We start from the raw sequence: 26,676 nt of genomic DNA on the forward strand, positions 1-26,676 counted from the left end.
GACTTCAATAGTACTAGAGGGGGCCGTAGAGGGTAAAAGCTGTAGAGGAAGACAGAGATAGGAATTCATCCAGCAAATAATTGAGGAAATAGTTGGCATGTGCTACTCTGAGATAAAGAGGTTGGCACAGGAGAGAAATTCGTGGTTGGCCACATCGAAGTAGTCAGAAGATTAATGACTGGGGAAAAAAGTCTTGGGACCTACATCACACGTATTCATACATGTATTTCTGCCAACCTGAAACAAGTCACCTTTCTCACTTGGGTTACCGTTCATCACAGTTATCTGGCGACTACTACTACCTTCATTCTTGTTATAACGTTTTCGATATCTCTGGACTACTCCAACGGAAACACGTTGTATAAGAAAGTTCTTCCGATTTATCCCATCTAGCTTACAGAATTCATTGAAGACTTGGAGTTTTAAATCTTTGTTGAATTCTCCGCACTGTAACTTGTATTTACGTATTTCATGCAAGAATGAATTATAAAGATGTAACTTACCAAATGAATAACCAATATCACATTTAGATATTGGTTTAAATTTTAAATCACAATTAACTATAATTAGTTGTAACATGCAATTTACATCCCTCAGGAGCTGGACGCTTCTTCTCTTTAGAATGTGTAGTAGGAGGTGAAATGTTTTTGTTGGATGCCTTTCATGTTAAATTTTTAAATCTGTTGTCATTTAAGACATACATTCCACTTCTAAATGTACTGTGGTGTTTCTGAGTCTATCTGAGAGGAGACTGAGCAGTGGAACATGTTGCTTTTACACATAAACAAGAACGATCTGTCACACCACTACACTTTAAAACACAGTTTATATGTAATTCATGTCACACAGTCTCGTATGGAACCTACATCTGCTTTCTTTTATATAGCGTATATGATAAGATACTGTCATTTCCCTTCCCTTCTATGTGAAAGGATGAATGAGCAAATGTATTTCTAGTTGTGTGTTTGATGGTAGCAGACAAGCCTGTCTGCTAGAGAACAGTGGGACGAACATCGGAACAGGTAGCTATGCTTTCTACAAGCAAAGAGATTTCTATTCTTGGTATGGTCCTGTCCGTCCCTTGTCATGTTGGTATAGGAAGCTGCTTCTCTGGTCTCTTCCGATTGTATATGTGAGGCACCCTTGGTTGGGGTCCAAGCCAGTCTGTTAACGGCGAGCGTTTGAAGAGGTAAGATCTCCGGCTAAGCGTGTCTCTGCTAAGCCTTACTGAAAAGTCAATCGCCTTTGTTTCAGGTTTAGATCTACAATATCTTATGTTATCTTAAGTTGCAATGCAGTGTAATTCGAGTGCGAAGTTCAGAATATCTCCCAGTAGTTGCTTAATCACTACCTTGTGAGCAAAATGGAACCACATGTTGATGATCTGTAACTCTTAACTAAGATCGTCAATATTAAATGCGAATGTGTGTGAGATTATAACGTCTCGTCTTGACAACATTTTTCAATATAGAAACTCTTCTTTATGTTCAACCCACATGGGGTGTACTTTGCGAGACCAGTACCATGTGCTTATATAATTGTTTGACCCATCAGTTTAATAGTAAGACGATAGTAACCAGTCTGAGGTTTTTCTTTTGTAATTTGTGTTTCAATGTAATTTATTTTAATTATCAACATTATTGTGGAGTTACACTCTTTGTGTAAACCAAGTGGACCACGTGAGGCATGTAGTGTAATCATCAAAGTAGCCCACAACTATTCTTTTTGGGAAGATTTCACAGACAGTTAGTTTGAATTTAGTATACCAGTGTGTGGTAATTTCATGATGGACAGGAATGCACTATGAACGTAACTTCCTTGGGTGAAAATAGAATCGGTTGGTTGTGTTTAATTTCCTCTTGCATATGTTTCAACGTTCTTTATGTGTTTTTCTTTATGAATGCAGTGTTGTATGTAGTCTCCAAATCTTGGCTCCATATTTGATTTATTCAGTAAGTTTAAAAACTCACATTTTTCACAATCCTAAATAAGGCACCAGTTTAGTTATGAATCAAGTTTAATATGCTGAAATTTCAATGATCAATGAAAATAAATGTCCAAATATAAATTGATTTATTTCTTTTTATTTAAATTCTCTTATATATATATATATATATATATATATATATATATATATATATATATATATATATATATCACTGGTTCTCGTAAGATGACTATTGAAAGATTATAATTAATGTTAGTCTGGTTGTGAATTTGGTAAACTGGACTGGGTAACTGGTGAAACAATTGCTCAGTAATGCAAGGATAACTTCCCCAGAGAGCTCACAGCTTTTAACCCGCTTTTATTGTCTTCAATATCAGCACTGCTTTCAGAACAATGCATCAACTTTACAGAGGCTAGATCGCAAAACTATAATACAAACTTCACACTTTAAATAAAGTTTGTTTATGCACTTTCACCTCATAAAAAATGGACCTCACTGAATTCACAACAGCTGTTAATTAACAGTGCTTCTATGCATCTCAACAGTAATAATATCAGTGTGGCACATAACATTTTTCAAGAGCCCACAATCGCTATAACTGACGCCAGTGCCCTCTGTCCCCATCTGTGTCAACTCGGAGATGACGAACAGGAACATGACTCTTTTGAGAGGAAAATGTCTTTGGTTTAAAGCAATTTCAGGCCAAAAATCTCAATTACGAACATTGGGACACCAAACAGGGTTTCGAATTCCGCTCAGCAATAATACATTCTAATGTTATGGTTGCTTGCATAATAACTTTGAACCTTAATTATCTATTTTTTTCTGCTGGAAGGCCGTTTTCTGCTTTCAAAGTAATTTCAAAACCTGCAGTCAGAGTGCAAGTTTGGAAAGACCATTATCTGCAATGAATGCGAAACTGTAAACAAGAGTAACTGAGATGACAAAATTGGTGACTTTGCCGAAAAGATGTTTTGTCGAAAAGTCTTCTTAATGTTATATGCTAACTTCATAGGTTAATGATTGGATTAATGATTTCACATTAAATACATTTACTTATTTTCTTTTCTTTCTGTGAACAACAACATCGGTCTGATGTATGTCGATGATGGTAACCCCTATTCATTTGGGTCCTGTTACCCTGATGTAACACAGAACGTCATGCCATGTAATTCGAGCTTGTTCTTTGCCTCGCTCCGCTATAGCGTCTCTTTTCACAGTATATACATGACTGTAAGCTGAAAGACCAAGTGTGGAGACCTTGGTTTCTTTTTTTCAAACAATTTATTTATCAACCGTTTTTGTAGAACAATACACAAGTTATTTAGGGCAATAAAAAACGTATGGGTAAAAACAAGAAGTGGACGAAGGGGGTGGTTAGGGGGCGGTCGTTAGGATCGTCAATGACATAGGCCGTACAAGTGTGTAAATCGATACTTGGCTCTGTGATACACATATCCAGACAAGTCTTTGAAGTGAGCAGCTGGTGTATGTTATGTCACCGAGTCGTGAATGAGTTGAGTTTCTCAATAATCAACAAATACTTTATATATTTCATCCTTACACTTGTCAACGATTTTCCCAGTTTCTGTAATCTAATAGTATGCATAACGCAAATTGTAAAAGGTATGGACTATTGTCCACTTGGATTTAAAGAAATGTACAGCGTAGATCGAGTGACTTAGTCCGCTTAATTTTTCTTCATATTTAGTTCTGTAGTGTGTTTCATAGGCTGTTTTCCTGATGTTACCTACATCGTGATAATCTTGGGAACGTCGCACGACGACATAGAAATGAAATATTAGAATAGCTTTGGTTTCATGAAATATCCCTATTGTGAGACATCGCGAGTAAAATAAACACAGTAATTAAGGCGTGGGAAAAGCATATTTCTACGTGCTCTTAGCAAGATTGATTTATTGTTCAGTCATTCAAATTTATTACCAATTTCAAATATTTATTTCATATGTACAGTTAATAATATATATAGCCTATCATATCCACGGAGAGCTAACTCATAAATTTGACGCCCAAAGTTACAAAGTACTTTTATTCAGTAATAATACCTTAAGTATGAAATGTACAGGTCACTACACTTATCCTACGTCACGAATGCTGCTTATGAATATTTATTGTGTAAGTGGATTATTTTCACTTGACGATGGCCTGCTGCCCTCCAGCGACGAGACAGTAATTAATTATAAGATCTGTTGGTGTATGTACATTGTTAAGAGAATTACGTGTCATGACTTTCTGCGCACGTAATAACGATGGTCTATATTAATGTATTCGTTATTTTGGGAGCTGCTACGATATGACGAAATATGTCACGTCGAGTAAGGACATCGTGCGAAATAATTCATATCCCTTTTCCGAATTGTTGTTCGGCGCTAATGAATTCCGGTCAGTAACACGTTGGCCGCAGCTGCATGAACTCAATTACGCTGCTGCGTGCCGCTGCTGAACGCAATTTGCTTGTTGTTTCAGCGACGCATTGTCCCGCTATTGGTAGGCGCTGTGTGATTACAACCTCCTATTGATTTATTAACTATGCGGTCACCAGCCGGTCGTATTCCTATCTTCTGAATGTTCTCAGTTCTCGCTCAACAGCGTTCTCGCTGTTCGTTTCTGATCTTTTTGAGTAATCGAATGGTGAACGCGGGATGTGTTTATTTGGAGCTGACGTCAGTAATTCTGAGATACTGTCAACACAGAACAAACCACCACTTTCTGGGATGATGTAGGCCATAAATACGAATCTGCTTTGTAGTACCGCGCTTTTATAACAGCATCTCCCTTGTCTCACTTGTTTTATTCGCCGTGTAATGTATGGTGTGCCGTCAGTCCTTATTACGACGGAATCCTCATGCCTCGCTGATTTTTATTTATAATTATAGCAATTGTCCTGAATAAATATCACTATTTTCGATTTACTGAATCACACCAAACCAAAGATATTCTCCAGTGGGCACAACAGAAATCTGCAGTTCGTTTCATTTTTTTAAAGTTTTTGTTTCGTTTATTTGTATGACTTTGTTAAACTTATCCATAACTAACATTTGAATAGGACAACACAATTAACCCAAAATAGAATTAAAAACGAAAAATACGTTTAATGATACAATTATGTATCATTTCATTAATATGTATGTTGGAATGTCTAATTACACTTTTCTCTGTGGCTTTTTACTTAATCTACTAACTAAAATAAATAAAAAAAATTTCATTTTATTTTTCCATACAAGCTGGTGCAATAAATCATCTTAGTATATTTAAATAAATAAATATAATACTGATTTATAAGACATCATCTACTGGTTCTGCAGGTACCAGGTAAACAGCTCTCATTGAACGAAGTGACTTTTAGTAATCATATTCTGTAAAATGTTCCAGTTTTTTAAGTAGTAGTATAACTTAAGGTACACTATAAAGAGGCGTGTATCTGCAAGCAGATTTCTGTTTTGAGATATTTAAATGTCCACCTAAACCGTGGGCATAAATCAGATTCTCCAACAGGTTTCTATGAACTGACTATCTGTATCTGTGAAACGAAAGAACGACACACAGTTGTTAGATAAACAATCTCTTATTGTACACAATGCCAATTTCTTAACACTTACAACATCTGGTGGAAAATGTGATAAAGAATATATTGTTTTACACGACAACAGGAGTGGATCCTCAAGTCTGAAATGTCAGATAAGGCACTAAGCAGCAAAGATTTTTAAAATAAATTAAAATAAAGTAAAAGAGAGATTTTAAGGTACTTACAATTAAAATCAGATAATCACCTAAGGTCATCCTTACCCATTGTTGTCAGGGAAATAATATTTCCTCGTAAAAAGGGTAAAAGGGAGAACCAGAAAAATAAAAAGCAGGAAATCACTATCGGTCACCATAGGTCACGAGAATCTTGGAACACGTAAAATGCAGTACAATAGGGAAGATAAATCACATATAGCGTGAAATTCCATAAAAACCGTTCCCCGTGCTGCGCGACAGGATTACAAACAGAAAAACTATGCAATAGTAAAACCTATCCGTGAGTGCTGAGGGGGCAGACAACCTATAACACAAGCCCGATATGGAACAGGTATGTAACTGGTGAACTGTTTAAACTGGAAAAGTGGAAGATAACAGCTGAAAAGGGACAGACACATCGAAGCATTAAGAGCAAAGAGAATCTGTACGCTTAAAAATCATGGAACATACTGCGTTATAGGCACACGTTAATCTGGCTAAATAAAGTCATAATCAAGTAAAATATTTTTGTCATACAAACGTACGTTCATTAACTGTATCGAGAGGATGGGAATGGAGAATTCGTAAGAGGTCAGTTCCAATCTCTCCCAGGACAGTGAGTATTCGACATTTCTCTGCAGCGTGTAAGAGAGGTAGGCACAATTAACATTATTTAATATGCTTAAGAGGGATTAGAAGGCATAAGTTTTATGTTCAAACCAGTGGTTTGATGCTAAATACAGAAATAAAACAATAGTAGACTCTTTTCTATAGATTTCAAACTGTACCTTGTCGCCATTTAAGGCGATCTTTAATTCTAAATATGTGAATATTCCCTTGATATAATGCTGACAAGAAGAGATTTTTCGATGGAATGTATTTAGTTTGTCATGTGAATTGTCATGCACTTTCTTGCTGCCTCCACACATAACAAACATATCATCAACAAAACACTTCCAGCACACATCCTTAGCGGCCTCCTTCAGGTGCTTCTAAAAACACCCATTCTCGAAATGAGACAAAAATATTCGTTAAACCGTAATCTATGGTGGAAATCCTCGGTCAGACACTACTCTTGGCTATATACTTGGTCATCAAATTGGGAAAAATTAAACGCAGGAACAAAGTAAAAATATTAACGACCTCCTTGATTTTGTTCGATGGGCTGCCGCTTATTCTGCCGAGGTTTTCAAGAACACATATTTCATGTGAATGTGTAATAGTATTCAAACTGCTGTCGTCAGGGGTAGCCATGTGCGTCTCTATGCTGGTTTTCTTAAGAACATTATTTATATATTCCCTGTTGCTTTCCCATTCTTGACTCCTTGAAGTAAAAATGTTCTTCTAGAAAACCTGGAAAAAATTTTTCAAGTTTGTAACTTGCGCCTCCCCGAGCATTAATGACTGACCTCACGGACTAATCAAGTCTATGGAACTTAATCGTCGTCCGGTGTCTTCGTGCTTTAGGATTCACCATTGTAAGATCTTTCTTCCACTTGTCATCCGAAAAAGTCATTTTAATACCTTCCTGAATTCATCGGAGTACTTTTTTGTCTCATCCCTGCGCTCAACACTGCCATTAACAGTAATAAACTCCTACACATTTTCCACATACTCCTCCTGAGAAAGGACAACTGCCTTTTTTCCTTTATCAGCACGGACAACTATGGCATCGTTGTCTATAAGTTTATTATTAAGTGATTTCGAAGTCTGCAAACCTCCCCTCCATTTTATTGTACACCCCCATGTTATTTTTTAAAATGCTGTTTATTTGCAAAGACACCACGTTTCTAACAGGAACTCGGAAGTTAACACTCTCTGTAGTCACTGATCTATGAGTAATTATTACAGATTCTAGTTCCTCAGATGTGTTCTCTGTTATATTACACGATGAAACCTATATTTAATAAATAACTTTCGCCACCCTTACAAGCAATAGCCTTCTTATTAGGAAACGTTGGGTAAAATTCAGTCATATTTAGGAGATGGCAAAACTCCATTTGGCACAGACGTATTACATAGTTCCTCTAAGTCCATCTTTGAGCTGATGATTTCGTGACCTCAGACTTTCAATATAAAATGCCGAGTCGGCCGCCTAAATCTTCAGATGTTATTTCATTTGAGCAGACCGTTTCTGTGGTACATTACTCCATCTTGAGGCTAGTGATGACTGAAGGGGTCGCTCTGTAATGAAGATATCTACGGTTAGCAGTCACTGAATGCTGTCCCCTATCTTGATAATGTTGACTGGAATATTCTCTTTCAAATTCTAAAGGTGGCAGGGGTAAGGCACAGGGAGCGAAAGGCTATTAACAATTTGTACAGAAACCAGATGGCAGTTATAAGAGTCGAGGGACATGTAAGGGAAGCAGTGGTTGGGAAGGGAGTAAGACAGGGTTGTAGCCTCTCCCCGATGTTATTCAATCTGTATATTGAGCAAGCAGTAAAGGAAACAAAAGAAAAATTCGGAGTAGGTATTAAGATCCATGGAGAAGAAATAAAAAGCTTGAGGTTCGCCGAAGATATTGTAATTCTGTCAGAGACAACAAAGGACTTGGAAGAGCAGTTGAATGGAATGGACAGTGTCTTGAAAGGAGGATATAAGGTGAACATCAACAAAAGGCAAACGAGGATAATGGAAAGTAGTCGAATTAAGTCGGGTGATGCTGGGGGAGTTAAATTAGGACATGAGACACTTAAAGTAGTAAAGGAGTTTTGCTATTTGGGGAGCAAAATAACTGATGATGGTCGAAGTAGAGAGGATATGAAATGTAGACTGGCAATGGCAAGGAAAGCGTTTCTGAAGAAGAGAAATTTGTTAACATCAAGTATAGATTTAAGTGTCAGGAAGTAATTTCTGAAAGTATTTGTATGGAGTTTAGCCATGTATAGAAGTGAAACATGGACGATAAATAATTTGGACAAGACGAGAATAGAAGTTTTCGAAATGTGGTGCTACAGAAGAATCCTGAAGATTAGATGGGTAGATCACATTACTAATGAGGAGGTATTGAATAGAATTGGGGAGAGGGGAGTTTGTGGCACAACTTGACCAGAAGAAGGGATCGGTTGGTAGGACATGTTCTGAGGCATCAAGGGATCATAAATTTAGTAATGGAGGGCAGCGTGGAGGGTAAAAATCGTAGAGGGAGACCAAGAGATGAATACACTAAGCAGATTCAGAAGGATGTAGATTGCAGTAGGTACTGGGAGATGAAGAAGCTTGCACAGGATAGAGTAGCATGGAGAGCTGCATCAAACCAGTCTCAGGACTGAAGAATACAGCAACAACAACATTTTGACTGGATCCAAGGTGGTATTCTTCCTACACCTCCGTCGGGGGGCTTGAAGATGGAGTAATGTAGCGCTGAAGCTGGTTGCTCAAATAAAATAACAACTGGAAATTTGGGGGACTGAAGGTGTTCTGAGTCGACATTTTGTGGCATAGTCTGTACAGTTTTGACAGTCATATATAATTGATAACCTCTTTATTTTCATTGCCAACCTCGAGAATGTGGCTTTACATTAGATCAAATGAATTAACACTTATAGCCTTTGCTAAATTCAGATGCTAGTCTACAGGAATAAGTCCCTCTTCAGTATTTCCTTTCTCTTATACAACTCCTTCTCAACTATTGGGTGGCAATTTGGTGAGGAACTTAATCGACAAGTAGCAGCTCCGGTCTCGTAAAATGGCATACGGATACGAGAACGGTGTGCTGACCGCATGCTCCTCCACTCACTCCTGCGGGCTGAGGATGACACGGCGTCCAGTCGGTACCGTTGGGCCTTCGTGGCCTGTTCGGGCGGGGTTTAGTTTCTTTATACAAGACCCTAATTTCACCGTTAATACTCTAAGACGTAGCGTACCTTATGTGCTTATTGGTGTCACGATTCACGATTCGTTTTAACGAACACATTGTTCACATAACTAGGGACCACTTCATGACGTGGGGGAGTGTGGCAGGGAATCACTCTGAAAGCAGTAGAGGAAATGAACAAGGTTTATAATATAACGTCCCCTTAGAAAAATTTATAAATGACTGTGCTAGAAAACCTCTTCCATTATCTGATTTTCAAACTGCTGAGCAAAACTGAACGTACGCCCTTTTCTTATTCTGATCGTCACTAAAATGACACACAATATTTTTAGCGCAACTCAGTCTGACTTTCAATAATCCCTACAAATGAAGGGCCCTGACTAACAATAACATATACCTTTCATGAATCACATACCTCACAAAAATCTTTGTTACTCGAACTACTGCAATACAGCGAGCGCCAATACTGCCAGCTAAATAAAAGATTGTAACTACTGAAGGCACTAACTACTGATAGGTATAGTTAGCAAATGAATGATTTTGATAGAGAACAAATAATTTACTTACCTTAATAGTGTTCAAAAGTCATGATGTATATATATCAGTTCGTGACATCCAGTCTTACAAATTTCCTTTTTCTGGTGGACACACGTCCAGATCGTCCGCTCTCAAAACTCTATCATCTCTCTCCCCACATCCGCCACTGCTGGTGGGTCACCTCAAACTGCCCAACGCTACGCGCTGTTCACATCAACTGCTCAACACTACATTAGTGAATATTCCAACAATGCAAACCAGCCACAGGATGCACACAGCACAGCCAGTGATTTTCATACAGAGCGTTACGTGGCATTACCAACATAAAGACCTAAACAGCCTACTTACACTTGTCCCTGCTTTATTTAGAGAAATTCTTGTTGACTTTCCTATATCATGTAACACAATATCCCTTCCTGAACAAATCTCAGTAACTATATTTTGCATTGTTTCAAGCAAGCTAGCAATTATTTTTGAAATGTCAGTATATGTCAGGAACAAAAGCAAAGTACTTTGAAACCAGGAACCAAACAATAAAATCATGTTTCTACTGTTGCACACTACTAGCTTTAAGTATTCAAAATTAGTTAATACATCCTGTCAATCTTCAGTTTCTGCAGAATTACACTGGGTTACTAGGTGGATTTTCATGCGTTTCTTTTCTAGAGGTCTAAAGTTGTCGCGGAGGATAATTTAATACCTGGAAAAGTTGCTCTCCAAGTCTCAAGAAGTTTGAAGGTGCGAGGTAACTGCAGATCACCTTTGATTCATCGTCTTCAAATGTTGTGACGTTCCGAGACAGTTATTAAATTTGCAGTTCTAGAATATCCACTGGAGAACCGTTTGCCATTTGTCGTTTACTTTGTTAGCAGCATGACCACGAGCTTCACCCAACCCATTTGGCACCTGTTGCTCAAAATCCAGGGCGTCACCCAGTTGAATACCAGCAGTTACCAATACTGCAATGCTTTTGATGACACTCAAAATAATGGTGTTGACGTATGTCGAGTTCCCAGACAATGTATCAATAAAGACCTCATTCTCAGTTTTGAAAGCACTTGATTAATCAATATCAGGATTGCAAAAGGTAGCCTACATCATGGTGCATTTGGTGCAGTAATACTCAGCAGCATTACACCAAGAACCCCATCGTTTAAGAAAAGACTGAGGGGGAGGGCAGTGATAGAGATTGCCCCTTGAAATTCTGCACCTGTAGCGCACCTTTCACATAGATTTTCTTGTCTCAGGAAATTATTTTGTCCACATCAGCGTAATTTGATAGCATCTCTTGTGCAGTTCTGTATAACGCACGTGAAAGACAAGTGACGTAAACCATGCTGGGGTAGAGAAGCTGAACCCCTTGGCTGCTTTAGCCACGTATGGATCACCTTCTGTTACTAGCTGCAAGACGTTGTCTCTTTTCATACCACCCGGCTGCAGTAGCTTCATGGCTTTTTTAAACAAAATGGTAACTGACGAGTTTTTTACTCTTTCTTGAGCTTCACACGCTAGGAGGAACATTACTCCAGGTTCGTAAACTTTTAGAACACCATCAACAACATTTCCAGTTTAACTTCCACCCTCTTCTGTGGTATCATACACCCAGATCTTCTGGTCAGCAATACTAATTCGTATTTCGTTGAGCACCTTCCTGTAGCACGTGGATAAACCGTTCTTTCTAAGTGTTGATTCATCCGGAACTGGATGTGTTGTGCAACCCTCAAAGAACTATCTGAAGCGATATTTCTTCATCTTCTCGGATGTGATGTTGCAAAACATCTTCATCTCACCCTGTTGCTTGAAAATAATTGCACCTTTGAAGATGGACCTGCCTGTTCAAATAATAGCGTTTGTATACATCCATTTCTAGTACTTCTCTTCGTAGAGCTGCTGCCTTTGACTGCACGTTAAAGCGTTTTTCTCCACTAGCTTTGACTGCACAAAGTTTTTCTGAATGATACTTAATGCTGAAGAACTTCTTTCCAGAATCACGAACAAAACCTTTCAATTCCGTGCTGTTAGAGAACTTAAATTTCGGTATGTTGACTGAGGCTGATTTTGTACTCAAACAGAATAACGTGAGCACGATGGCTATGTTCATTACGTGGAAAGCCTCCTTTGGTGGCTTCGAGAGCATCTCGAAACCCGCGGAAATGTGTCTTACGTCAGCGAACAGAGTACTATGTTCCGCTACTTGTGTGTTACACTAGCGATAAATAAATCTTTACGGTAATTGTTGCGGTTGTTTGTGACAATATCATCTGGAACACTGTCATGTAAGAAACATTTTCATGTTTTTATTCTTGTGTCTTTAAAGATACGAACAATATATTCCTTTTAAGAGAATGTTGGCGGAAATATGACCTTTTATGGCATTACTAAAATATGTGTAAATATGACTTCATATGCAAAATGAAAGTACATTTTCTGCACTGTAATACTTGGATTCTTGCATAATTTGTTGTAAAATTCACATTAAGGCTCAGAAAAATTAAGAATAGATATTAAAATCCGGGTCCTAATGGTGAAGAGGAATAAGAAGAAAAGAATGTTACGTCGGTCGAAATTGGATACATATACACCAAACTGACTGGAATATTTTGTCTGATATTTTTGCCACAATTAAGCAAATGCTTTAATCTGGAAAGTACTGGGAAATCACAAACAAATATAATTAACTAACTCAATACTCGGCGAGGGAACGAGCTTCTATTTTTAAGGAACGCAGAGAACAGTCAACAGTGGCGAAGGGCAGTTAATTCTTGCAGAATATGTGTTACTTTGTTAGGAGGAGACACCAAGCATTAGATTATGCGTCATTTTATGAAAATTCATGCTCAACCTAGCTTTTACTGTCATCACAATGGCTTGTGATACTATCTTAAAATAGTTTCTTCTAAACTTATGTTATGCATTTCGTAACTGCCGCGGACAGAGGGACAGGCATAAACGTATACACACGGTGTAATACATGCTCTCATACACCTAGGGAGGAACAGAGAGAGAGAGAGAGAGAGAGAGAGAGAAAGAGAGAGAGAGTGAGAGAGTAGAGGCGGGAGGGAGAGAGGGTAGGTAGGTAGACGGAAACAGAAAATGTGTGTGTGTGTGTGTGTGAGAGAGAGAGAGAAAGAGAGAGAGAGAGAGAGAGAGAGAAAGTTCGGTGAAACGGGAGGAAGTATGGAGATACGATGTTACGGCGGATGTAAGGGGTCGAGGGTTTTGCGAATGAGAACCTTCATGGTGATAAAGTCTTGACAACAGTAAGTTCCTGTTTGCATTTGGAAACCGTACTACAACTGTTACGATTTTTGGAGGTAACCACAGAGGTACATATAACCTTAGATGAAAATTGGTTGGTTTTGATTGCTGTATTTGGCAGACTTTCCTGTATGTTACAACAGCATTTGTATCTGAAGCCTATGGAGTTTTAGAGAAATACATTTCAGAGTACATCTTGTCTATAGAGTGTGAAAGACCTACAAGACCTACATACACAATCTGGTAGAATTATTACAGGAGACGAAAAGAAATACTTGTGTTATGTGACACAAATGTCACAGGTACATCGTTTCCCTACAAGAGATCTTCTAAGGGTCTGACACTGTGCTTCGCTTAGGCCCATTTTTAAAGTTGTTTCTGCTGCTTGATATGCAGTAAGCTGACAACGGAATCTGGCGTGCAAAAGTATTAGGATTTATTGCTAGGAGGATTAAGTCTACATTATTGCTGGCAGTGTCCAGGTTCCTGGGAAAACAATTACATTATGTTATGTTTAAGTGGAAGTCTGTAAAGATGTTCACAGGTTATGATGGCCGATTATACTCTGAGTAAATTGACAAGAATCTCATTTATATGGAGATATGATGCAATAGTCGAGAAGCAAGACTCTTGTAAGTACAACGATCTCCAAGAAGGAGATTATAAACCACGTCTCATTTCAAAGACATTTTGGCCGTCTTTCTGAAACTAGGATCCCTTTGACCAGAGAGACGGGAAAATAGTGCACTCCTCAGTATGCAAACTTTTCACTTTGAGACAGCTGTATTACAGCAAACTGAGGACAAACTAACAGCAGCACACGATCCACAGTCAAGGATCTAGGTATTTACAACTTCATCGTGCGGAACGTCCTACAGAAGACTGGCACGTACCCATTCCAGTACTAGCACGATATCCAAAGGTAAATTAACTGTCAACTAATGACTTTCGCCAGCACGTGGAACTCTGTGAATTGCACCTAAACAGAATCGTATAAATCCCTGACTATCAAACGAGGCTTCATTTACAAGCGAAGTTATATACAACAGCTACAATATTCAAGCTTTGTTGTTGAAAAACCTTAAGGCAGCTAGTGTGTTCCACCATCAACAGAGATCTACCATAAATGTTTGGGGCTAGTATTGTTCATGACCGACTCATTTGGCAGTACTTTCTAACCTACTATGTGCGGGGAATTACCGTATCTATCTTCGTGAAATTTTGGAAAATTTCCCGCTATCAGTCAGATAAAGATTATAGCTCCATAATAACGGGACCCCACCACGGTTTTTGTGTTGATGTCAGTAAAGTTTTAGATAAATTTTTTCCCAGTTGTTGGATTAAGAGAGGTGGTCCAACACAGTGGGTCAACTTAGTTTAGACCTAAATAGCCTGTGAAGGGAGATCTGGTGTTCAGTGTAGGAGACATCGATAGCCACTCCATAACAGGTGGCACGTTTGGCGGAAGCTGCAACCATTATTCGTGATACATATAGTTATTCTGAATTTGTCGTACTGTCATTAGCACGTAGATGACAGTTCCGCACAAATTTAAACGGATGACGTTATCAGCAACTTTTCTAAAACAATATTATCTTATGGCATTTTCAACAGCATCTCCGAACACCACTAGCGTCAAAAGTCTTCAAGGAATCCTTGTGGGTTAACAGTACACACGTGACAAGTCTGTCATATAAGAGAAGAGTTTCCTTCCAAACCCCTCCAAACAGTCTACAATTTTGTACACCCTGTGTATACAATGGCGGAAACAAAATTGCACCTTAAAGTACAATTATTTCAGACCAATGACATTGCGGAATTACATTCGTCTTGGTAACATCTGTAAGTGATTAACACTGCAAAATCACAGGTTAATGTAAGTGCAGGGCAAGTGATTGTAAATGTGATATTCTGGTACATAAATAACAGGCGTACCCGTCAGAATGTTGAATGCAAGCGTGTAAATGTGTGTGGAGAGTGTTGAACCGGTCCCGGATGTCAGTTTGTGGGATTGCATTCCATGCGTGTTGCACTTGAGCGGTCAATACGGGGAAGGTTAATGCAGTTCGTGAATGATGCTGGAGATGTCATCCGATGATGTCCCAGATGTGCTCAACTGGAGACATATGGTGATCGAGAATGTCAAGACATCATGCTGACACTCTGTAGAGCATGTTGGATTACAACAGCGGCATGTTGGCGAGCGATATCCTGTTGGAAAATACTCGTGGAAAGTCGTTCATGAACTGCACCGCAACAGGTCGAATCACCAGACTGACGTACAAATGTACAGTAAGGATGTGTGCCATAACCACGAGAATGCTCCTGCTGTCATACGAAATCGCACCCCAGACATAACTTCAGGTGTAGGCGCAGTGTGCCTAGCACTCAGAAAGGCTAGTTGCAGGCCCTCAGCTGGCTTCCTTCCAACCGACACACGGCCATCACTGACACCCCGTCAGAACCCAGCTTTCATCAGAACGGACCTTCACCTTGTCATCTAATTAGCTCTTACTTAACACCCTAAAATCGCGAACGGCGGTGGTTCAGCGTCAGTGCAACTCACGCTGTAGGGCGTTTCGCTCGGAGCTGTCCTTGAAATAACCGGTTTTTAACAGTTCGCTGTGGCACTGTGATGCCTGCTGCTACTCGCATTGCTGCTGCAGATGGAGTACGATGTGCCAAAGCCGGGCGCCGAATCCGGTAGTCTGCATGTTCGGTAGTGCCATATGGCCGTGCCGGAGCCCGATCTTCTTGCGGTCGTACCTTCCAATGACCACCGCTACCAGCAACCTATGCAGTATCTGCCAAGTCTTTCTGCAATATCGCAGAGGGAACATTCAGCACTTCGTAGCCCTAATACACGACCTCGTTCAAACTCAGTGAGGTGTTGATAATGGCGTCTTTGTGGCCTTCAAGCCGTTGGTGACTAATATCAAATCATCAAATCGAATTTCCAAGGTAACTAACGTTCAAGACCGTTACAGCCCGTATTTAAAGCAAACCTGATTTGCATCCTCATAGTGCCGCTACTAGAGACATCCTAATGCGAAACACGCGGAATGTGAACAGACATCATCTTTCATATGTAGAAACACGTCCACCAACTTTCGCTTATGTCGCACAAGTCCTCCTTCGTGTTGCGAATGTTTTTCTGCCACTGTATATGTGCCCTATGTGCGTGTTGTTAAACACTTGGTTTCGCAGAGAAACATGGATAAAAATTATTTTAACACTTGGATTAACTGTAAAACATAGCTGAGTATTGTAATACTTGCTTTCAGAATTAATTGTATGTGTGTGTGTGTGTGTGTGTGTGTGTGTGTGTGTGTGTGTGTGTGTATCCATGTGAGAGAGTTAAGTTTAGTAGGTGTTGTGTACACAGTTCTGCGTAGTCAGCGCGTACACAACTTTCCCAATAGAGCGCGCCCCGCTAAGCACAACAGCGCTGGCGCAGCGCTCGTCCGTCTCCCCACTACGAGATGGCGCTGCCATAAAGATGGACCAAATTCTGCTTCCGCCGATCCGCGTATTAATATGTAACACAGCCAATGAGATTGCTGCTAACGTAGAACCTTTTCTCCTCGCGGATCACACTCGCGCAGTGATACCTGAACGCTCAAGGTATTATAACAAGTGTACAGACCTCCGATTAGTCAGTCAGCATTAGCCTGTGTTAGTCTGCAGTGAAGTTTCAGTCTGCGCCTAATAAGATTATCATATTCCTGTATATAGCCATGAAGAAAAATGTGTAGACGCTTTGTCAAGTATCAGAGATACGTGAGAATAAGATTAACGTACCAAGACCAAAGGAACTTCAGATTGTCAATTGTAAACAGCATCCAGAGTCAAGTTAAGTAAGGTTTATGATCGTTATTATTTTAATAAATGTGTGTGAAAATCAATGAAGTTCTGTTTGAAGCTGGTCACCGTCAATCTGCTACTCTAAGCTTGCAAGTGCCACTTCTATCGTCTGACGTAACGGCAGAAGATAAGCACACCACGATAATACCACGAGACATATTGCTGACACTCGCCTACGTCGCTAGAGCGACAAGTCAAATAATCTGATGGTGTGTGTACCGAAGGTCTTTCAGTACGCACACCACTGTAGGGAAGACGGAAAAAGTTGGCAATATATATTGGCACTAGGACTACGCAATATTTATCGCTATTTAAGATGTACTTCGGATACCGTCTCTCATCAGTGTATTGTCAATGGCTACCATATAGCATTAGCGACTCGTCAGTTAAATTTTTCATGTCTGTTCTTTGTAGCTTTTAGAGGAAAAATGATTCTATTACACGTGAAAGCACTGCTATAGATCGTAGCTAGTCATTTATTGTTTTTGTCGGTATAGATTAATAAATTTTGTTAACACAGTCTGCTGTTTTACATGCTGTCAGAGACCGTTTTGAAAGGCGAGTATGAGATTACGTCGATGTAGTGATCCTAGTTTAGGCTATTTAATTGAATCCAAGGGGAAAGGCAATTTGGAAGTCGACGACGGTGTAACAGATTTGCCTCAGTAGATCACTGCACTGGAGGCGGAATAAAAAAGTTGATCCAAATAGCTGTAAACACTATTACTCGTAAGTGAGTTACTGTTGAAGTAGTTACCATTAGACTGTGTTCAGTATTTAATGTACTTTCGTTTTTCAAATGAATTAACTTGTAATCGAATTAATTATGTGGTATACTTACATCAATCTCATTTTCCTCGACCTCTGACCTACAGAATATTCTGCATTTTCATACAATGATAAACAACATAGTAATAATTCTATTATTTGAGGAGTAATTGAGAAACCCTTGATTTTTAGGACAATGTAACATTAGCTGAAAATATTTTCTCTTTATAAAGTCTTGCGAAGGCCTATAGACAAGCGCTGATTCAATTACTACTCTATTAAGCTACTATCTCCAATTAATCGATCACAGTCTAGCTAACGAAATAATTTACACACAACCGCTTACGTTTATACTGATCAATTTTTAATGAACAGGTGTTTCTTATTCTCCTTATTGTTGCTAGATAATTAATAATCCGCTGCACTGAATTTGTGGGACCTGCTAAGAATTCTTCTAGTGTGACGGGCAAACGATAAGAGGAGGCAGGCAACAACAAGTCATATTTTTCTTCCTCTACACAGAAAAATAAGTACTATTTCCACACTGAAAGAGAGCCGACTGCTGTAAATGTTCCCTGAAATAATCAACTCCGAAACACAGTGTCTTTAATACTTCCGAAAAATACAAAATTTCATGGTAAATAGTGTGGACAGTCCGTTGTGATATTAATATTGCTTAGTAACTACTTTTCATTGAATTTCAACGTACTGTATTGTTCCATTTGTACGAAACTATTTTGATCTAATAGAATACTTTCGGTGTGTTATTAACAGTTGCGAACCATATCTTATATCGAAACTCTTTAATTTTTGCGTGAAAAATTGCAGGAACTAGGAGCAGTTTCCACATAACGTAATTTTCTTCCTTTTTCTTAGTCATGGTTTCAGCAGTTTTCTCACTCATCTCCAGAAGGGTGAAGGGATCCAGAGGATCAGTAAAAACATTTGTAAAACTCGTCAGATTAAGAGAGCTGTGCAAGCGAAGGCGCCAGACCAACCAAAGAAAAAGCAGGAGGAACGACGCATAACTTCTACGGCCTTTCTACTGTAAGTGGGATGTGTTTCTTTAAAAGTTTGTAGAATAATGAAGGAGCACAAAGTTTACATTATCTCTCCAGCAAACGGCCAAGACGGCCGCTACTTTGAGATGCGTGAAAAAATGATCTGGTTCTACGAAGAGAGGGTATGTATGGAAAAGATTGACAGTGCGGCAAAAGTTATACCTCTCAAGCAATTCGGAACTGTACAAGAGTGGTGCACTGTACATCAGCGACACACTCGCCTCCTACGGCCCCAAAGCACAGCCGTGACTGAACGATGTATTACCTCTGGCCATACCATGGGTTACGGGCACCTTCAAATTATAGCCACAGGCTCATCGTACTGCGATTCAGCGGTCAACAGAAATGTGGAAATACAATTAACAGACAACCTGCTTACCCGAGACGAGGGTTTCCAGTTCTACAAATTATGAGAACCACACATTTTGCTTCTGGTCTCAAAGAGGAAACATTATTCGGAGTATTCACTGACTGGAATCGCAACACATGGCAACCATTTTAATAATCAAGCAAATATTCGTAAACACTGTGGATTTGCTTACTAGGCGCTTGCTGAAGTTTTCTCTCAGACCCATAATGTTTTATGTACATCTCTCACTTTGGTACCAACTATCCCATCGCTGACGCATGTGCGTTTAATCCTGAGTATATGGTTGGGTCAAATTATTCTAATTTAGTCTATGACTCACCTTGAACTTGGTTGTACAGCTATTGGACGAAGTATCGTAGGAAGAAATAGTAGTGGATGCCCACCATGAAGTTGATAGAATAACATATGTTTTGTCTGAAATATCGACGACCTTTAGCCGATTTTTTTTCTCTTTTGCTATCGTTTCGACCTGATACGGACCACGAAGATTTTTGTTTCTTCCTTGATTGTGTTTTCCTCTTTTGCCAGTAGATTTTCATTTTTGCTAACTGTGCTTCTTTTCTCTCATTGGACCATTTGCAGGCAGGACGGGGAATTGGCGTAGTAAGCTAAATAAGGTTTTTAGTACCTCTAGATCCTGAATGTCAGCAAATGAAATTTCAGCTTCCTGTAAATCCTATTTACCTTGGCTTGCCATTTTGAATACGATTTTGTTTTTGAAATTGATGAATGTACGGGTTCATTCTTTCCAGATGGCCAAAAACATTCTCCGCTTCCTCATGCTGGTAACACTGTCTTCTGTATGTTCGTATAATTCACAGTTGTGCCTCCGGCGGAATTCTCCGTTTTCTTTGATAGGGCCAAGGATTTTCCTCGAAATTTCCCGGAAATTCAATTCAAGTTTTCGTAGTGGACCTTTCTTCTTCATGTTTAAATATTCTGATGCATACAAAGCTGACGGTCTCATTACGGTGTTATAATGACAAAGTGTTAGGTCTAAAGACAGGTTTTTGCTTTTGTTTAAGTGTTTGCGCAGATGAAAAGCACCTTTTAGTTTAGAACACCTACTTTCAACAACCGCGTTTTCTTAACCGTGAGGTGTAATTACTTCTCCAAGAAATTTAAGTTTCTTCTACTGCTTGATTTTTCTCTCATCCTATTTCAATATGAGGACGAACGTGTTTGATATTTGTGATGAATTCAGTTTTGTTAAATGCTATTTTTAGGTCATTCTTAGCAGCAATTGAACCTTAGCTTTGACAATATTATTTGCAATGAGTGTCAGATCATGAGCAAAAGCCAAACTGCTTCCACTGAGGCCTTTTGTTCTATGTCAAATTTGAATCCCATAACCTGGCGATAGGGTTCTCTTCCACTCTCTGACTATCTTTTCCAGGACACAGTTGAAAAGCAATGGAGAGCGCAGGTTACCTTGTCTCACACCTGTACAGACTTCAAATGGTTGTGTAGTTCGCCTCTGAACTTGACCTTTGAAACTGTGTTACTTGAAGTGGAGTTTTATGATTGATCGTTTTCCTATCTAGAACAATTTTGGTATGGATGTTATTTATTGGTTCTCGATCAAATAAGTCATACACTTTATGGAAGTCGACAAAGCTCACAACAAACGTTTTTGATCTTGATTTGGCCTATGCTATAACAGATTTCAGGTTATGGATCTGCTCTCCACAGGATCTTGATGACCTGAAACCAGCTTGATATTCCCCCAATTGTTGATCCGAGACTAATTCAGCTCTGTTTAACAACAGTCTGGAAAAGATCTTGTACGTCGTTGGTAGCAAAGTGATTCCTCGGTAATTATTCACTCCTATCGCCTTTTTTATGAAGTGGGTGAATAATTGCTACGGTCCAGTCTGAAGGTAGAGTTTCAGTTTCCCAAATCTTCACTATGACATGATGGAGATGTTTTGTTGTATCATGATCTGCGTATTTCCACATTTCAGCCAAGATGCGATCCTCACTTCCAGATTTGTTACTTTTTAAGCCTTGTATAGTTTTCATGATTTCAACTAATGTTGGAGTGGGACTATCTGCAGGAGGAACAGTAGGATAGAAATAAAGCTTTACATTTTGATTTTCAGCATTCAGTAGGAATGAAAAGTAATTTCCAAAAGCTGCAGCAGATGATTTGCCATTCAAATTTAATTTTCCATCGAGTCTTCTTATATGTAACATAGGAGGTTTTAACTTCGATAGTTGTGATTTAAAGGCCTTTCAAAATTCCCGAGTGTGATGTCTTCTAAAATTCGCTTCTATTTCATCGACTTGGTTTTTCTTGAAGAGTCGCTTAGTTGTTCTCAATACTTTTGATGTATCTTTCCTAACCTTCAGGAAGTTTCCGTGATTTTCGGAGGTTTTCCTGCTATTCCATTTTATCCAAGTCTGTCTTCGCAAATCAATTGCTTCATTACAATCTTCATTCCACTGCAGGTGTTTATATTTTTTATTGGTCAGTATTGTTTCAGTGGCTGACTGTGCCATGGCTTCTTTAATTCTGTTCCAGTCTGTTTTATTTGGTTTGCTGTGTAGAGTTTCTGTAAATTTGTTGTTGATATCCTTCAGTTTACTTATATCAAAATTTGGAGGTCTGTTTTTTCTTGAAATATTGGAAAGGTTCTTTCGGCTATCTGGGATGATAATCGTTTTTACCAGACACAAGTGATGGTCAGAGTTAATGTTGGCATTCCTGAAAACTTAAGCATTGAAAATTTCCTTGGTAGATTTTTTTTTTTGAAATAGCTATATGGTCCAGCTGTAATTCTCCAAACGTTGCGTTAGGGTGTTTACAAGTTTTGTCTTTTCAAGGTAGATGCTTGAAGGCTGTGGATTTTGAAAGAACATCACAGTTCTTACAAATACCAATTAGTCGGTCACCATTTTTATTTGTTCTTTTATGTGCAGGGTAGTCACCAACGATTTGTTTATACTTTTTTCTGTACCAATTTATGCATTAAAATCGCCCATCAAAAGTATGGAATGGTGTTTTGGAACTTTGTCAATAGTTTCTTCAAGATTTTGCCAAATTTTGTAAAGTGATTCTGATTCTTTTTTGTTTGATTCATTTGTGGGAGCATGGAAATTTACTATCCTATAAGCTTTATTCATAGATTTGAAAGACAGTGTTGGCGTTCTTCCACAACTTGAAGAGAAATCCAAGACTGAATCGATAATTCTATTGTTGACAATAAAGCCAGTGTCTAGATGTGGTACATTTTTTTGTGACTCTTTTTGCTAGGTTTTCCTTTGAATATTCTAAAGTCTTCTGATTCAAAACAACATTCATCTGTGAATCTGGTCTCCTGTACAGCTGATATCATTACATTTTTTTCTCTTAGTATGTCTAGCGTTTGTTTCAGTTTTCCAACTTGAAGAAGAGAGTTTATATTTATGGTTGCCAAGAAAGTCTTATGTTCCTTATGACATGATGTTGTAGAATCCCCAGAATCAGCAGGTCTACTTGTCCCATGAACGGGAGTGGATTGGTTACCACCTGCGGTATGTAATCCAAGAGGATGTGTTTCCATCATGAAAAGAGAATAAAAATTAAAGTAAGGAAATTTTGGATTATCCGGTTACTGATACTAGCGACTGACTAAGACTATGATGTTTATTGTTTTCTGTTAATGTGAATCTGCTTCTCTGTAACTTCACACGATGTTAAAAGTAGCATTGCTGATAGGTAGTTAGCCCCTCATTCCTCATGGAGAAATTTAAATATCTTAAACAGTCCTACATAATGACATTTTAAAGCTCGTGCTCTAAGTGCTTAGCCACCCACCCTCTATTTCACCGGGTCCTGCGTTTGATTCCCGGACAGGTCGGAGATTTTCTTCACTCAGGATCTGGGTGTTTGTGTTGTCCTGATATTTACATCTCATCCACATCGACGCCCCTATCGACGAAGTGGCTTCAAACAGAAAGACTTTCAACAGGCGGCTGTACAACCCCAGGTGCGGTCAATAGGTAAATAATGACATACGACCGTTTCATGAGAATATATAGTCTAGTTTAAGTTTTGCAAAGGTTTTTTTTCTTCATAAGGGTGTCTATTATTTTCTTTTCTTATGTATGGTCAGAAGATAGTACTAAAAATAGATATATGTGTCTTACATATTGACAAAAGTGCTGCTGAATTCCTACTTCCTATTGAATGCCTAAATGAATATTTCGCAACGCCGACATCTGTACTTCACCAACATACAAGGACACAAACTATAGACTCCCTTAATGCATCAGTGGTTAGTAGATACGAGAAATTTTCTCTGCAGACTGTAAGCCTTAAGACCGTCAGGACGTCAGCTGCGCAGATTCGTTCTACGGTTCCAGGACACGATAATACTACAGTGCAAAAGATTAGTTTCCTTGTAGATCCAATGCTGCCCATTATAACGGATATTTTTAACAATTCTCTAACCTCTTGCACCTTGCCATCAGACTGGAAGCAGGGACTCTTAAAACGATTGCGAACAAAGAAATCTGTCAAAGAACACTCCTTCTACAGACCCTTTTTCATTCTATCAGCACTATCCAAAGCTTCAGAAAATATAGTTCACGAACGGTTCACCAACTATGTATCATCACATAACCTTTTAGATGAATATCAGTCTGATGTTCGGTAAAATCATAGAACGAAGATTACTCTTATGAAAGTGACTGACGAATTAAAACAAGCCGTGGACAACAGCAGGCGACTACGATGTGCTTTTTAGATTTCAAAATAATGGTTCAAATGGCTCTGAGGACTATGGGACTTAACATCTGAGGTCATCAGTCCCCTAGAACTTAGTACTTAAACGTAACTAACCTAGGAACATCACACATGTCCATGCCCGATGCAGGATCCGGACCTGCGACCGTAGCGGTAGCGCGGCTGCAGACTAAAGCGCCTAGAACCTTTCGGCCACACCGGCCGGCGTTTTAGGTTTCAGCAAGGCATTCGACATTGTGGACTTTGACTTGTTAAACTTAAAAGCCTAAACTTTTCTTCAAGTGCTGTAGAATGATTCTACTCACACATTACATCGCACCTGCAATGTGTAATGATCGGGCTAAAATGGTCACAATGAAGAAACGTAGAATCAGAAGACCCTCACGGATCGTTACGGTGTCCCCATTGTTTTCATTGTATGTTAATAACGTCTCAACTGGTCTCTCTCACAGTAAATATTGCCTGTACGCAGATGATCAACAGTAGTTAAGTGAAAACCCAACAAATTTGTACAGAGCCTTCCAGAATGTAGATGCAGATTTACATGCCTTGCCTAACTGGGCGCAGAAATTAGGTGCGAAATTTAACAGATCTAAAACACTAAAAACCTTGGTCGCTCATAAAACACTCAAAACACTTCAGTATAGAGAATCTCTTCCACCATTAATCCTGAACAGCTCGGAAATAACCTTTCCTGCTTCTGAAAGTGACTTGGCAATAGTTCTGTACCGTCACCTAGACTGGAGTGAACACACAATGACCGAGCGAGGTGGCGCAGTGGTAGCACACTGGACTCGCATTCTGGAGGACGACGGTTCAATCCCGCGTCCGGCCATCCTGATTTAGGTTTTCCGTGATTTCCCTAAATCGCTCCAGGCAAATGCTGGGATGGTTCCTTTGAAAGGGCACGGCCGACTTCCTTCCCCATCCTTCCCTAGTCCGATGAGACCGATGACCTCGCAGTTTGGTCTCTTCCCCCAAACAATCCAATCCAATCCAACACACAATGGCAGTCTCTAAGAAGATGTCAGCGTCACTTCACTCACTACAGAAATATAAAAAAGTGTTTCTGTTGCAGCTTAAAATGAAACTTGTAGAGTCACTTACACTCCCTACACTAGACCATGGTGATGGTATTCTCTAAGGACTTTTATAAGAAAGCTCACGCAGCTTGGAATTTCCGAAGAATGCCTGTGCATAATACATTTGTGCCATTCGTATTTCGACCATATCAATAGTGCCTACAAACAATTATCATGACTGCGTGCCAATAAGCGTAGAGACTATCGTACCCTTTGCTTGGTCTATCGTCTTCTCAATCGCCAACTTTTACGCTACTGTCTGAACAGCAACCAGCGAAAACACCAGTTCTCAATACAGTCAAATGCTCTCTGAACCAGCACCTAACACTGCCATGTTCTCTAAATCATTCTTCGTAACAGGAACCTGACCCTCGAACAATCTTCCACAAAATATCAGAGAAACAAAATACCTTCTAAGCTTCAAAAGACAGCTAATGGCCCACCTTCTGTCACAATAGCTTAGTCTCGAAAATTCCCTCTATCCCCCCCCCCCCGTCCTTTCCCCCCCCTCCCCCTCCCACCGGTCAGCAGAGTTCTCTATCTTCCACAAACTATCAGATAAACCAAATCCCTTTCAAGCTTCAAAGGACAGTTAATGGCCCGTCTTCTACCACAACAGCCATGTATCCTATATTCAGATCTTCCCGCCACCTCTTGTCAGCAGGTTTCTCGATTATTATTTTATTGTTCGGTATCTTCTACTGTCACAGTGATTTCTGTCTTCTCCCTCATCTATATGTCTTTTACTCTTCATAACTCTAATCATAGGCTCAAATGTACTGAAATAATTTGTACTGTTTAATTCCTACCATTCAATACTGTTATTATTCTTATTATTATAACTGTCATTATTGTTCTTATTATTAAGTTTCAGCTGTTGTTATATAAACATTATCATTGTTAATATTACTATGAGTGTTACCACTGTGAACTTTTTTGGAATCTTCTTCTGCTCACATGTGAGAGTGGGCCTTAAGGCCCTAATCTGGCCAAGCTAAATTAGCAATAAATAAATAAATAAGTATTAGAAGATTTCAGCAAAAAAGGAAGGCAACGTAATAACTAAGTAATGCTATTTGCTGTTAAGTACGAATCGAATAAAGATAAAAGATCAAGCAGTTATGATCAAGGAGTTATGAAACTGATAAAAGTGCCATTATGGAATGGTGGCTAGATACTATAAGTGAGGACCTCTGAAATTTGCAGTTAAGGGAACAAACAGTAAGAAACTGTTAGAGTGCTAGACAGACCGCGCCGGATCAAACCAAAATATTGGCGGAGAGAGTGGATTACATTCATTCTGCTACGGATTCGTTGATGGGGTGTCACCCAGGAAGCCGAAAGACGGCATGTAAGCAGCGATGACGACGAGAAATATTCTGGCATGGTCTTCTGCAATTCACGTTTTGCCATGTAATGATAACATTTATGAAGCGTCGCTTTTCGCACCATGAAAGTTACTGATTGACCAAATCCAGAAAATAGGATCAGTGTTA

Source organism: Schistocerca americana, chromosome 7 (assembly GCF_021461395.2).
Source record: "Schistocerca americana isolate TAMUIC-IGC-003095 chromosome 7, iqSchAmer2.1, whole genome shotgun sequence".
NCBI classification, from domain to species: Eukaryota; Metazoa; Arthropoda; class Insecta; order Orthoptera; family Acrididae; genus Schistocerca; species Schistocerca americana.